The sequence below is a fragment of the Triticum aestivum genome, chromosome 6D (assembly GCF_018294505.1).
Source record: "Triticum aestivum cultivar Chinese Spring chromosome 6D, IWGSC CS RefSeq v2.1, whole genome shotgun sequence".
Lineage (NCBI taxonomy): Eukaryota > Viridiplantae > Streptophyta > Magnoliopsida > Poales > Poaceae > Triticum > Triticum aestivum.
In genome coordinates this window covers 372,601,922-372,613,478 of record NC_057811.1, presented here as the reverse complement: position 1 = coordinate 372,613,478, position 11,557 = coordinate 372,601,922, and the positions used below count along the sequence as shown (strand labels likewise).

The 11,557-nt window shown below is 46.8% G+C and overlaps 2 non-coding genes across 2 annotated transcripts; both read right to left on the bottom strand.

The window, feature by feature from the left end:
• Positions 1 to 5,662: 5,662 nt before the first annotated feature.
• On the bottom strand, positions 5,663 to 5,824 carry LOC123146627 (U1 spliceosomal RNA). The gene has a single exon (XR_006472839.1). It is a non-coding gene; the product is annotated as a U1 spliceosomal RNA (small nuclear RNA).
• Positions 5,825 to 8,469: 2,645 nt separating this feature from the next.
• LOC123146672 (U1 spliceosomal RNA) lies at positions 8,470 to 8,631 on the bottom strand. The gene has a single exon (XR_006472878.1). It is a non-coding gene; the product is annotated as a U1 spliceosomal RNA (small nuclear RNA).
• Between the last annotated feature and the right edge of the window lie 2,926 nt (positions 8,632 to 11,557).

The window sequence follows — 11,557 nt, the reverse complement described above, 5'->3', positions numbered from 1 at the left end:
AGGTAGGTACAACTAATTCCTGTATATTTTTATCTTACTCAAACCCAACCACACCCATATTATCTGACCTGTGTTGATTTTGACCCGAGATACCATCATTGGAAAAGTTGGTCGACAAGTTGGTGAACGGGACTGCTAGCCATAAACATGCATGGAAGAGTATAAGGGACAATACAAATCGAGTGCATCTCAGATTGTTGTCTACTTTATTATGGATAAATCCTCGCAAAAAAAAATCGACCATATCCTGGTATTTAGAATCAAAGGAGGATCTATTGACCTTATCTTGGTATCCAGAAGTATGACACAATGTTCACCAATAACTTCAGCTGACATAAATCATGCACCACAAACGTTCAATCAGTCACCTACTTATGCTTGAATTTCTTTCCGTGGAGTTACTACACATACATATTTATAATCTGAGCTTTGAAGGAATATGACTCCCGGATATCCATACTTGCATCGGACCATTGTACAAAGCCTAAAAAGTTCAGTAAATAAACAATTTGCACATGGCTAATGCTAGGGTTAAGTACTGAAAGAGGAAGATACGGTGAATCACATCCTGATGCAATGTGTGTATGCGAGGCAGGTCTGGTTTCTCTGCTTTTCCAGACTACAGATAATCCTGACACTCCTACCTTCCAACCAAGACAATCTGGAGAAATGGTGGTGCAAGGTGAGGAAGAGAGTGGACAAGGCTTCCAGAGCTGGTTTTGACTCCATCGTGAAGCTCATAGCTTGGTGTCTTTGGAAGAACCGAAACACTAGAGTGTTTGGTAGTGGGGTAGTTAGGAATGAATTGGGCACGGTTGTTTTCATTCTTCAAGAGCTTAGTGTGTGGGCGAAAGCCGGAGTTAGCGGAGTTTCCCAGTTTTGTGAGTAGTCCGTAGTTTGAGTAGTGTGGAGGTTGTGTTAGATGTTGCTTGTGGCATCTAACTAACACTTAATCTCTTGTACATATTATTTTTATCTTTTATAAAGTTATGGTACGCTCTTAGCGTACTCTCGAAAAGAAAAGAAGCTCCCTCTATATGCCATCACCTTCCCAGATTGGAGGTGATTGCCTCGGTGTAGACGAGTACGAGCTCCTGATCAGAGGTGCCGTTGTCGCCTCGCTCGCTGCTGCTGCTGCGCCGTGCTGGGGGGTTTTGGGCTCGCCTCTTTACAGAATTTTGTGAAATGCATGCTGTCGTTATTGATCTTCTTCAGATAAGAAACCAGGAAAAGTACACAAAGCGCATTTATAGTCAAACTAGTTCAAAATTTTCTCCTGATAGTTTGACGGTCTCGATCTAAACCTGTCTCTTTCGTAAAAGAACATAAACTCATTTTGCATGAAAAAGAAACACGTGCTTCTAAAGGAAGCAGTATGTTGAACAGATGCCACTTTTTTCTTTCTAGTAAGCAATCTGATGTGAACTGTGGTTGTTCTTCAGATATTGACGCCGAGTAGTCTAATTTTGGACTACTGTCAATCCTGGACTGACAATTTCGCCTCTCCCATATCATTACCAGTCTGCTCTTCACCTCTACCAACCATTGTGACGCCCAGATATTTAAGCTACAGTAATTCTTTGCTAATGATGCCACGTCACTTCGATTACTGTTGCTAATCTCGCGTTAGTTCGAAACCGATTCTAATTCAAATCCAAAATCAAGCAAACAATAAAAGTTTTCAAATATTAAAATTAAAATGTTCGGAGTGAACCAAATATTGCATAGATAATTATGGTGGAGAAACCACACCTTTATAAAATGTTTAAATAATATGAGATGAATAAAACAGCAGCAAAAACAATTATTTAAATACTTTTTGTAATTAATAAAATGTCAAACTAATTTATTGAGGACTGGACTTGTTGAGTATGGACTAAGTTGAAATACTAATTTATATACAAAGTATATATTTTATAAAACTAAAATAATAGGATACAAAACTATAGCAGAAAAAGTAAAATAAATAAAAAGTAAAAACAAAACAAAAGAAAGGACCCCCTGCTGGACCGCGGCCCAGTTGGCCATCGGGCCAACCAGGCCGGCCCAGCCGGCCCACCCCGCCCCTGGCCTATATGGCCTACCTCTCCATCCCCCGAACCCTAGACCCCCAACCCCGTTCCTCTCCTCCCTCGCTCCCCACGCGCGCCACACACTCGCGCACGCGCAGGGCAGCGCCCAGCCCCGTGCGCCTCCTACCTCCCGCCCCGTCGCCCGCCTCTGACGACCAGCGGCGCCCCTCCTGGCCTCCTTCCTCTCTCTCCTGCACTGCGCCCTTCATCCCCAAGCTCTGCGCGCTCCATCCATGGTCGCCCCGACCTCCTGCCGCAACGTCGCCGTCTCCCCTCGCTCCGGCGAGCCGGGAAACCACGCCGCCCACCTCCTCCTGCCAGCTCCCTCCTCGCGGCATCCCGGTCGGCCGCACCTCCTGCTGCCTCCGCTGCCATTGCCACTGGCCATGGCCTCCGTCTGCAGCCCCGCCGAGGTGCACATCCCAGGTGCACCACCACGAGCCCGCTGCCATCCCTACGGCTCCACTGTGAGCTCCTACTTCCCCTCTCCCTCCTCTAGGCTCGCGCGCGTCTCCCTAGCATCGTCCCCGACGAGCTCCGGCCGCCGCGGACAACCTCGCCGTCGACGATTTAGGCCTTCCCAGTTCGCGCTCCTTACTAACGGATGCGACTCGACGCCAGCTCTCGAATGTACCCGGCTGCGAGCCAAATGGTCGCCGGAGCGTGGTCGCCGAGGCTCTGTCGTCGGTGTGCCACCACGGTCTTAACCTCCTTGGGTCACCGACACGTGGGCCCAGGGTCATTAGCCACTAACCCCGGCCCTAAACCCCACGGAAGTGTGGGCCCCCACCTTAACTAATTAGGATTAGTCTAAATAACTCTGTTAATTAACTCAACCAGTGACAACAAGGACCCACCTACTAATCGGATTAATTAATTAATTAAAACATGCTTATTAGAATGTCGCACTGACTAGCGGGGCCCACTGGTCAGTTTGACCAGTCAACCTGTTGAATGGGCTAGTCCCAGTCTATGACAGGTGGGCCCCTTGTTGACCTGTTCACCAGTCAACTAGACAACTGTTGACTTGCTGACTCAGCAGGCTGGCCCCACCTGTCAGCCTGTAATGCCACTGATGGGTACACCTAGCATTTAGTATTTAATATATTTCGAATTAAGTAAATTCCAGAAATTCAGAAAATGATTTAAAACTTTTAAAATTAATATAAAATAATCCATAACTCGGATGAAAAAACTTTGTACATGAAAGTTGCTTAGAACGACGAGACGAATCCGGATGCGCAGCCCGTTCGTCCGCCACACATCCCTAGCATAGCAAACACGCAACTTTCCCCCTCCGGTTCAATTGTCCGAAAACGCGAAGCACCGGGGATACTTTCCCGGATGTTTTCCCCCTTCACCTATATCTCCTAGCATTGTGTTAGGTCACCCCTAGCGCTGTGTATTGCCATGTCTTGCTTTGTGATGCTTTTGATTGCTCTGTTATTTATTGTGTTCCCCCTCCGTTACTTCTTTTTCGGTAGACCCTGAGACTGCCGGCGACCCCCAGTTCGACTACGGGGTTGACGACCCCTCCTTCTTGCCAGAGCAACCAGGCAAGCCCCCCCCCCCGCTTGATCACCAGATATCGCCTATTCTTCTCTATACAGCTTGCATTAGAGTAGTGTAGCATGTTACTGCTTTCGGTTAATCCTATTCTGCTGCATAGCCTGTCATTGTTGCTACAGTTGTTATCCTTACCTGCTATCCTACTGCTTAGTATAGGATGCTAGTTTTCCATCAGTGGCCCTACACTCTTGTCCGTCTGCCATGCTATACTACTGGGCCGTGATCACTTCGGGAGGTGATCACGGGTATATACTATATACTTTATATACATGACACATGTGGTGACTAAAGTCGGGTCAGCTCGTTGAGTACCCGCAAGTGATTCTGATGAGGGGGCTGAAAGGACAGGTGGCTCCATCCCGGTAGAGGTGGGCCTGGGTTCCTGACGGCCCCCGACTGTTACTTTGTGGCGGAGCGACAGGGCAGGTTGAGACCACCTAGGAGAGAGGTGGGCCTGGCCCTAGTCGGCGTCCGCGGATACTTAAAAATAACACGCTTAACGAGTTCTTGGTATTTGATCTGAGTCTGGCCATTTGGTCTATACGCACTAACCAACTACGCGGGAACAGTTATGGGCACTCGACGTCGTGGTATCAGCCGAAGCCTTCGTGACGTCAGCAACTGAGCGGCGCGCGCCGCATTGGACCGTAAGCTCGCACTTGTATTAAGGGGGCTAGGTCTGCTTCCGGCCGCGTACGCAACGTGCAGGTGTGTAATGGGCGATGGGCCCAGACCCCTGCGCGCATAGGATTTAGACCGGCGTGCTGACCTCTCTGTTGTGCCTAGGTAGGGCTGCGACGTGTTGATCTTCCGCGGCCGGGCATGACCCAGAAAAGTGTGTCCGGCCAAATGGGATCGAGCGTGTTGGGTTATGTGGTGCACCCCTGCAGGGAAGTTTATCTATTCGAATAGCCGTGTCCCTCGGTAAAAGGACGACCCGGAGTTGTACCTTGACCTTATGACAACTAGAACTGGATACTTAATAAAACACACCCTTCCAAGTGCCAGATACAACCTGGTGATCGCTCTCTAACAGGGCGACGAGGAGGGGATCGCCGGGTAGGATTATGCTATGCGATGCTACTTGGTGAACTTACCATCTACTCTCTTCTACATGCTGCAAGGTGGAGGTGGCCAGAAGCGTAGTCTTCGACAGGATTAGCTATCCCCCTCTTATTCTGGCATTCTGTAGTTCAGTCCACCGATATGGCCCTTTACACATATACCCATGCATATGTAGTGTAGCTCCTTGCTTGCGAGTACTTTGGATGAGTACTCACGGTTGCTTTTCTCCCTCTTTTCCCCCTTTCCCTTCTACCTGGTTGCCGCAACCAGATGCCGGAGCCCAGGAGCCAGACGCCATCGTCGACGACGACTCTTACTACACTGGAGGTGCCTACTACTACGTGCAGCCCGCTGACGACGACCAGGAGTAGTTAGGAGGATCCCAAGCAGGAGGTCTGCGCCTCTTTCGATCTGTATCCCCGTTTGTGCTAGCCTTCTTAAGGCTAACTTGTTTAACTTATGTCTGTACTCAGATATTGTTGCTTCCGCTGACTCGTCTATGATCGAGCACTTGTATTCGAGCCCTCGAGGCCCCTGGCTTGTATTATGATGCTTGTATGACTTATTTATGTTTTAGAGTTGTGTTGTGATATCTTCCCGTGAGTCCCTGATCTTGATCGTACACGTTTGCGTGCATGATTAGTGTACGATTGAATCGGGGGCGTCACAACCATATCATTACCAATATGCTCGCTCTTAGTGCAGTTCAGCAAGTTCAGACTTCAGTGCGTACTGGAAATAGGAACAAACCCAATGTCACTCTCGGCACAGACCAAGGATGAAACTGCAAAACAGAAGATGCAAACTTAAATTAGCTCCAGTACAAGACAAACTTAAATTGGTTCCAGTACAAGAGACAGACAACATAAACAAAGCCAAGGCCACTCACAAATTCAGAGTTCAGACTTAGGACAAAAGCACCAACCAAAACGAGCAAAACTTGAAATTGATATTTGGTAGGGGCCGCGCGAACGCGTACCCCCTCTATCACAAATTATGACGTCCACTCTCCCTCAAAGGGGAGATGGTAGGCCAGCGCGCCCACAAAGTGCAATGTGGGCCACTAGCCTAGGCCATGGCTCTTCTTGATCAGCCATAGACCCCGTCCAGGTAAGTATGTTTCAAGGCTGCCCTATGCCCTCCGTATATAGGTTGCGCTGCCTCTGCTCCCTCCTTGGACACGCGATGTGGTACTAAACGAAAGCATGCTCGCCTGGTGTTTGCTGCGACTTTCAGGGGCGAGAATTCAAACAGGGCACCGTGTATGGGCCTATTGGTGCCAACCAGGCCCAATTGCCATTGGAAAAGAGTTAACTGGGTCGATGTATTATCATCCTGTGGCACGATAGGTGGTGCCAAGAGGAGAGCAGCGGCTGAGATTTGAGATGGGATGGGAGATGTGTAGATCCTACATCTTCTTGGTGTCCATTGGAAAAGAGTTAACCGATCCGACGTGGCCAGTGCGTTCGGACCGCCTTATATCCACTGGATATGAGGGGTGTCGGACAACCCAATGGGATTTATGATTAAATAAAGAAGAAAAACAAGAATTCCCTCAACAACAAAAAAAAGAAGAAAAACAAGAAAACAGGGTTTTGAATTTGAATTGAAGAATTTGATTATTCACCTTCTTTGGATTTGCCCAAGATCTTTGGGAATGGGCTGGGTACGGGGTCCGGTTGGGCGGCCGTTTTTGGTCTGTGCAGTGTCTGGATTGTCCGCCTCGACATATAGGAAGGAAGTGGGGGGTCCGGTCGAAGATGCTCTTAGTTAATGAAAAAGAAACCTGCTGCTTTTTGTCAGAAAGATTTCTTATTCCCGCCTTTTATCATACCGCGCGAGTGCAATGTTTCTTCTATATAACGGGAAAGAAATGGTAATATATTCATCTGAATCTACTGAATTTGATGCTGTACCTGCTCATCAGAGTTGGAGACGCGTGGTAACCTAATAGCACTTCGCACTAAACTGTACGGTTCTACTATACTGAAGGGATACCAATAGGAAGATAAACCACCTTTCTTGTCCATTCCATCAACAAACTGTTTACTCTTCTTACCTCTTCTTGGTGATATGGACTCCATCTCTGTCATTTCAGGTTAGCATTACATACTAAGCGTAACACGTTATCCCTGAAGATGTCCACCTGAATTTGTAATGCACCCAATTGTTTCAACGCCCTTATAAAGGCACATATATCTCCCAGTTTACATCGGTTGATTGTGATGACGATCAATAAAGTAGGTAAGAACAACAAAGTCAGTAGTTCATGTAACTATGTACGTATGTTCAACTGGCTTCCTGCACCGATGAACTGACAAACTCGGAAAAGTTGCAAAGTTTAGACACCTCATATTTGTCATTATAGTTCTCATGTTCATACTTCATAATCCTCTCTCTATGAGAACAAAGAACACGTGCCACGAGAGATATGTACTGAATGAACGTGTCGAACGGTGAAAATCGATTAATATAGTTACGCAATTAAACACGCGAACGTGTTCAACCAATTCCTGGTCTCTTTTAATGAATAGGTTGAACACTTGCATGTTTAGGAGAAACTTGGAATTCTGATCACAGGGTCGTTCCCGTTTCGTGGTTGTTGAGAGACCCCAAAGCTCGGCTATATTAAATTTCTAAGAGGAATACAGCTACGCAATCAGATGTGAACTTAAAAACCAGGTTTGTTGACTGTTTCTTGTCTCTCCCTTCCCTCACAATTCTGCTTCTGTTCTGCGCAGTAATCAGTAGTATCTTAGTTGTAAGTAATTTTTCTTTTGAGTTTGTAGCCTGCTTGAACCAATCAGAGCCAACAAGAGAATTAATTTGCAGACAGATATGAATTTATCTAGTCTTTTCTGATATAATTTATGTAACTAGTCGATTCCGTGAACGGGTAGGTACAACTAATTCCTGTATGTTTATCTTACCAAAACCCAACCACATCCATATTATCTGACTTGTGTTTGATTTTGACCCAAGACACCATCATTGGAAAAGTTGGTGAACAGGAGTACTAGCCATAAACATGCATGGAAGAATATGAGGGACCATAAAAAATATGAGTGCTTCTCAGATTATTGTCTGATTTGTTTTGGATAAATTGACCTTATCCTGGTATGTCTAGATTCAAAGGAGGATAAATTGACCTTATATTGGTATCCATGAGTATGACATAGTGTCCACCAATAACTTTAGACGACAGAAACTATGGAGGACACGCGTTCAATCAGTCACCTACTTATGCTTGAATTTCTTTCCCTGGAGTACTGCTCATACATATTTGTCAATTGAGTTTTGAGTTTTGCTCATACATTTGCAGTCAAGCTAATTCTAAATTTCTCCGCATTGTTAAACGAATCATCTCAATCTAAACCTGTCTCTTTCACAGAGGGAAGAAAAAGCATTCTGCATGAAAAGGAACACGTGCTACTAAAAGAAGCAGTAACTTGAACAGAAGAAATCTTTGCTGTCAACAAAAGGTGCCTGGTTTTTCTTTCTAGTAAGCGATGTGTTGTGAACTGTGGTTGCTTTCAGACTCCAGATATTGACGCCGTGCAGTTCAGCAAGTTCAGACTTCAGTGAGTACTCAAAATACAAAGTAACTAAGTTCAGATTTTGTGCAGATTTCGAACTGAAACTGCCAGGTAGAAAACATACAAGGGAGAAAAAGCACAATGTCAAACACAGTTTCAAAGAGAGTTTAGAATACCAGCAAAACTGCAAATAAATCAACAGGACCAAAACTTAGAATTGAAATTTGGCAGGGGCCGCGCGAACGCGTACCCCCTCTACCACAAATTATGACATCCACTCTCCCTCAAAAGGGAGATGGTAGGCCAGCGCACCCACAAAGTGCAATGTGGGCCACTAGCCTAGGCCATGACTCTTCTTGATCAGCCATAGACCCCGTCCAGGTAAGTATGTTTCGAGGTTGCCCTATGCCCTGGTTTTATTGGATGCGCTGCCTCTGCTGACTCCTTGGACAAGCGATGTGGTACTAAAACTAAAGAAAGTATGCCTCGCCTGGTGTTTGTCGCGGGTTTCCGGGACGAGAGAACAGGACACCATGTATGGGCCTATCGGTACTAACCGGCCCAGATTGGAATTGGCAAAGAGACACCCAGGTCGATGTGGGAATGTGGCACGGTGCAAACGGAGAACTATGGCAGGTCAAACTTGTCACGGGATACCGCCACGGCTGCGTGATCCTCTATCGCTTATCACCAATAACTTTCTAGGTTTTGCCGCTGAGTTTCTGAACCATGAGAGATGTCTGAACTCGGAACCCTAAAGAAGTTCAGTCAAGCGTCAGGACTCACGGCATGAACATCCATGGAAACAGAGCACGACGGCAAGTAAAAAATAGAAGTCCATCTAGCTGGTTATATAAAAAACAGAGCACGACGGCAAGTAAAAAATAGAAGTCTATCTGGTTATATAAAGCCGTGATAGTCATATAAGCTCAACTTTCCTGAGTGGATGCCAAGACAGTGCCCATTTTTTAACTCAAAATTAATCAGAATGAATTTCTTGGATGCTTGGTGCTACTGTTGGTAGCAAAAGAACAATGGCATTCAAATTCAGTGAACCATCGTATCTTATAGTAGTACTATTAGATAGAGAAGCCATAACCATGAATTTGAATAAAGAGATCACTTACAAAACAGATATGTGACCAGATCACGATTTCAGCGTAAGAAATGTACGTCCTGTTTATGATGCGGTATAGTTCTAGTGACACATCACATACTGAATTTGAGTTATTTATAGCAAATCAGTTTCAAACAACTTGCATGAAGTTTTAAATTAGCACCTGATCAGTTAGATGGCTAAAAGTTTCAGGAGTAAGGCCCGTTGCTGTAAATCAAAGAAACCTGGTAGTGCTAGATCTACATAATTTAAATAAATGGCCAGATGATGTAGGAGAACTGACCAGATCATGCTAATAAGAATATCTTTTTTCTCAACTGGTACCAAGAAAAAGATTAAGAATAACGTTCGACAAAATGATTGTCAAAAGAAACACAAAAAACACATCCTCCAAACAGAAAATTACTTACAGTTACTTCAAATTTAAATAATATGATGAGAGGAAATGTTTGTTTCACGAATAACCAAAATGCTCAAATGGTAGCAGCTTCTATAAATAAGCTTGACACGCCAAACAACCGCAAAAAAAAAAAGAAAAAAGGTATGCAAAAGAATGATGAGCAAGTACATTCTGAAAGGACAGTAGCTTTGGCAACGAGCAGAGTCATCTGATCATACAGTTAATTGGCGGTCTGTTGCATTCGACACAGAACGTTAGTGCAACCGCTAGAATTTGCAAGCGAAATGAGCTCTAAAAAATAGATATCACCATATATCCGCCACTTCCATAGCGATGCAGATTGTTTATATTAGCAATCATGTATTTACAATCATGTATTAGATAATCAAATTTCAAAATCATCGCTCTCCCCCCAACTTTATTGGCCCGACCCCCCCCTCCCCCCCGCCCCCGCGTCGCCAACCCTAGGCGACATGGGGGGAGATCGCGTCGCCGGCTCTCAACCACCTCTCTCCGAGCTCTCCCTCCTGCCGCCGCCCGAGTTCACGCCGGCGAAGCCCGGGGCGTGGGCTGTGATGGCGGCGGCGGGGTCTTCTCCCTCGCGCGCGGTGGCGTCTTCTTCTGGCGGCGGCGACATGGTCTACGGTGATTCGGCGGCGCGGTGCCGCGGGATCCCGGCGGCGGACGTGGCGGTGGCGACAGCAGCAGAGGCGCCCTTGTGGCAGCAGCCGAAGTCTCGAATCTCGCCGGGCCCAGATGGGCTTTGGCGGGCCGACGGATGTGGTACGCTGCGGCAGGTTGGCGTGGTGGGCCTGACAAAGCCGGCTGCTTTGGCACCGTGGTGGTGCTGCGGCCGGTTAGGCAGCTGGATCCTTGTGGTCCAGTCCCCGACAGAGAAGGCGGCGATCCGTGCACAAGAAGCTGGATGGAGTTTTTCGAACATATCTGGGTGAAAACCTGCTCTCGGCTAGATGCCAATGCCGGCGATGGTGGCGCTCTGCGGTGTCGTTCCCTTGTTGAAGGCATCGCCGTGGAGAAGTTCTAGACCAATATATGCTACCTCCGGGGGAAACCCTAGATCGGTAGATCGCAAGATGGTGGCGCTCTCGTGTCATTTACCCTTTGGGGCGTCATTCTTGGAGGTGTACACGGACTCGAGGGACCAATGGACGACATCTTTGGTGGAGCGGTGCTTCATCCTACACATTGATGGTGACAGATCTCGACGGTGTGGCACCCTGGAGATTCGGTGTCCGATATGCGAGGATGGACTCACGCAGGAGGATGACGTTGTTTGGCGTCGTGGTGGTGTCGATGGCAGAGAGGCCTGGCACGGTCGATGCATCAGTTTCTGCCCTGAAGATGGACCGATGGAAGACGGTGGTGACGGGCCTTGCAGTGTGCGCATGTGGTGCCCACTGTGAGTGTGTTGTGTAGAAATTGTAGGATGATTTAATATATTGTGTTGTTGTATGTTGTATTGATCTGACCCATGTATGGGGTATATATAGAGGTACAATGGAGGGAGAAAGACTTGGAGTAAAGGACAAGTTACACATGGTTCAAACCTATCCTATCTCTATCTTTTATCTCTATCTCAAATGTAAATATACTTCTAACATTCCCCCTCAGTCGTAGCAGGAAGCGGACGATTACGACTGAATTTGAAGTTTTGTGCTTCCGTCGTCTTCTTCGTTGCGCCATCATCAACTGCGTCTCTGATGGGTCGGCGTAGGGCGGTGTGCGTCCCCTTCTGGTGCCTTCCTTGGCTCTCCTCTCTTCCCTCCCGCAGTCACAG